Source organism: Syngnathus typhle, linkage group LG9 (genome assembly GCF_033458585.1).
Source record: "Syngnathus typhle isolate RoL2023-S1 ecotype Sweden linkage group LG9, RoL_Styp_1.0, whole genome shotgun sequence".
NCBI classification, from domain to species: domain Eukaryota; kingdom Metazoa; phylum Chordata; class Actinopteri; order Syngnathiformes; family Syngnathidae; genus Syngnathus; species Syngnathus typhle.
Window position 1 is genome coordinate 2,774,914 of NC_083746.1, and position 4,135 is coordinate 2,779,048.

At 38.8% G+C, this 4,135-nt stretch overlaps 1 long non-coding RNA gene across 1 annotated transcript; it reads left to right on the forward strand.

The window, feature by feature from the left end:
• Nucleotides 1-130: 130 nt before the first annotated feature.
• Nucleotides 131-1,039, forward strand: LOC133159950 (uncharacterized). The gene is made up of 3 exons (XR_009715771.1): nucleotides 131-381; nucleotides 606-713; nucleotides 794-1,039. It is a non-coding gene; the product is annotated as an uncharacterized LOC133159950 (long non-coding RNA).
• The last annotated feature ends 3,096 nt before the right edge of the window (nucleotides 1,040-4,135 follow it).

The window sequence follows — 4,135 nt, forward strand, 5'->3', positions numbered from 1 at the left end:
GACTGGTTGTGTAAATAAATGAGTTCATCCGGTCCTCTTGGTATCTCTCCCTCACAGTCAACGTCATTGCCTCTAACACGATGGGGTGTGTGGCACTTTTCACTTTCAGTGCCATCATTTTCCCCTAATGCGGTGGCCTGTCACGTGGTACGCGAGTGTGCAAAGCGCCATTGGACGAGCAGGCGAGGAAGATTTGAATTAGCGGATGTGACGTCATGAATCGAGGACGGTGTGTGCTCAAGGAAGTTGTCATACAGGTGCGACATGTTACGTCATGTTCAAATCTATTCCAAGATGGCGCCCGCTCGCCCGCAACAAACATTTGCGAGCGTGATTTTCTCCCGTTTTGGACGACTGCTCTATTCATGCCGCCATTTTGGAGTGAGTTGATGGATGATAAAATTAAAATATTATAATTTGGATACTTTTGTCATTCTTATAACTCATTACAATATACTGATAATTGTATACATATTTTAAATATAAATTGTATACATATTTTAAATATAAAACTGTAGTTTATATGAATTGTTGCAAAAATATCATGCCATTGCCACTCTACTCAATGTCTACAAGTGTTGCAATGATTTGTGCTTGTTTTGTAGCGCTCTTAAAGGCCTCCCAGCCAACACTATTCTATACAAAGCAAGCAGGAGGCTCCTGAGCCATCTCAGTGATGTTGTGGATGCTGAGGAAGAGTAGTCCCAAATCAGGTGAAAGCTCGTTGGTGTAAAGTTTCAGCTGACTGTAAATGTGATCACGTTTACCAATTGCATCATTTGTACTTTTCAAGGTATTTTTTGTATGAAACCAGTGAGCAGGGTGACGCCGGTGAGAAGTCACAGCATCGAACTCCCTGACGCAGAGCTGTGCGTTACCATTAGCCAGACCAGGCAACTGCCTGGGGCAAGGCCACTAGGGGGCTCTTATTTATCCATTTTTACATTTGGCACTTGTCCCTTGTATTCTTGCACTCTCATACGCTGCTGTGACAAGTAAATGTCCCTGTTGTGGAATAAAGTTCTATCAATCAATTGTTTGTATTGTAGTCAAAGTCTGCTTTATTTTCAACGTCTTCACATGCCGAGACACACAAAGAGATCGAAATTACGTTTTCTCTATCCCACGGTGACAAGACATATTACACGATAGACATACAAGTAAACGACACAATATAAAAAACAAGAAGGCACAAACAATAAATAAGAGTAATAATAAATAAACAGATAACATAACAAATAAGAGCCAGTGTGCATACAGACAGTAAAAGTAGAACGGGGGAGCGAGTACAACAACAACAACAGTACATGACTGTACAACAACAACAACAGTACATGACTGTACAACAAAAACATTACATGACTGTACAACAACAACAGTACATGTACAACAACAACAACAGTACATGACTGTACAACAACAACAACAACAACAGTACATGAGTGTACATGAGTGTACAACAACAACAGTACATGAGTGTACATGAGTGTACAACAACAACAGTACATGAGTGTACATGAGTGTACAACAACAACAGTACATGAGTGTACATGAGTGTACAACAACAACAACAACAACAACAGTACATGAGTGTACAACAACAACAACAACACATGAGTGTACATGAGTGTACAACAACAACAACAACAGTACATGAGTGTACATGAGTGTACAACAACAACAGTACATGAGTGTACAACAACAACAACAGTAGTACATGAGTGTACAACAACAACAACAACAGTAGTACATGAGTGTACATGAGTGTACAACAACAACAACAACAACAGTACATGAGTGTACAACAACAGTACATGAGTGTACAACAACAGTACATGAGTGTACAACAACAGTACATGAGTGTACAAAACAGTACATGAGTGTACAACAACAGTCCATGACTGTAGAACAACAAAAGTACATGTACAACAACAACAACAGTACATGACTGTACAACAACAACAACAACAGTGCATGACTGTACAACAACAACAGTACATGTACAACAACAACAACAGTACATGACTGTACAACAACAACAACAACAACAGTACATGAGTGTACATGAGTGTACAACAACAACAACAACAACAACAGTACATGAGTGTACATGAGTGTACAACAACAACAGTACATGAGTGTACATGAGTGTACAACAACAACAACAGTACATGAGTGTACATGAGTGTACAACAACAACAACAACAACAACAGTACATGAGTGTACATGAGTGTACAACAACAACAACACGAGTGTACATGAGTGTACAACAACAACAACAGTACATGAGTGTACATGAGTGTACAACAACAACAACAACAACAGTACACGAGTGTACAACAACAGTACATGAGTGTACAACAACAGTACATGAGTGTACAACAACAGTACATGAGTGTACAACAACAGCACATGAGTGTACAACAACAGTACATGAGTGTACAACAACAGTACATGAGTGTACAACAATAGTACATGAGTGTACAACAACAACAACAACAGTACATGAGTGTACAACAACAACAGTACATGAGTGTACAACAACAACAACAGTACATGAGTGTACAACAACAACAACAACAACAACAGTACATGACTGTACAACAACAACAACAACAGTACATGACTGTACTACAACAACAACAACCAAGGAGGAGGAGGAAACCGAGGACTCTGACGATGACTTCATTCCCCGAAGTAAACGGTTAAAAACAGATGACAAGGTTTTCCACATCAAGTGAGAAGAGAAGCTGTCTTTGAGTGTACAACAACAACAACAACAGTACATGAGTGTACAACAACAACAACAGTCATGTTGTTGTACAGTCATGTACGGTTGTTGTTGTTGTTGTAGTACAGTCATGTACTGTTGTTGTTGTTGTTGTAGTACAGTCATGTACTGTTGTTGTTGTTGTTGTTGTTGTACACTCATGTACTGTTGTTGTTGTTGTACAGTCATGTACTGTTGTTGTTGTTGTACACTCATGTACTGTTGTTGTTGTTGTTGTACACTCATGTACTGTTGTTGTTGTTGTTGTAGTACAGTCATGTACTGTTGTTGTTGTTGTTGTAGTACAGTCATGTACTGTTGTTGTTGTTGTTGTTGTACAGTCATGTACTGTTGTTGTTGTTGTACAGTCATGTACTGTTGTTGTTGTTGTTGTACACTCATGTACTGTTGTTGTTGTTGTTGTACACTCATGTACTGTTGTTGCACACTCATGTACTGTTTTTGTACTCTCATGTACTGTTGTTGTACACTCATGTGCTGTTGTTGTACACTCATGTACTGTTGTTGTTGTTGTTGTACACTCATGTACTGTTGTTGCACACTCATGTACTGTTTTTGTACTCTCATGTACTGTTGTTGTACACTCATGTGCTGTTGTTGTACACTCATGTACTGTTGTTGTACACTCATGTACTGTTGTTGTACACTCATGTACTGTTGTTGTACACTCATGTACTGTTGTTGTTGTTGTTGTACACTCATGTACACTCATGTACTACTGTTGTTGTTGTTGTACACACATGTACTACTGTTGTTGTTGTTGTTGTACACATGTACACTCATGTACTGTTGTTGTTGTTGTTGTACACTCATGTACACTCATGTACTGTTGTTGTTGTTGTTGTTGTACAGTCATGTACTGTTGTTGTTGTTGTTGTACACTCATGTACTGTTGTTGTTGTACACTCATGTACTGTTGTTGTTGTTGTTGTTGTACACTCATGTACTGTTGTTGTACACTCATGTACTGTTGTTGTACACTCATGTACTGTTGTTGTACACTCATGTACTGTTGTTGTACACTCATGTACTGTTGTTGTACACTCATGTACTGTTGTTGTTGTACACTCATGTACACTCATGTACTACTGTTGTTGTTGTTGTACACTCATGTACTACTGTTGTTGTTGTTGTTGTACACATGTACACTCATGTACTGTTGTTGTTGTTGTACACTCATGTACACTCATGTACTGTTGTTGTTGTTGTACACTCATGTGTTGTTGTTGTACACTCATGTACACTCATGTACTGTTGTTGTTGTTGTTGTACACTCATGTACACTCATGTACTGTTGTTGTTGTTGTACACTCATGTACACTCATGTACTGTTGTTGTTGTAC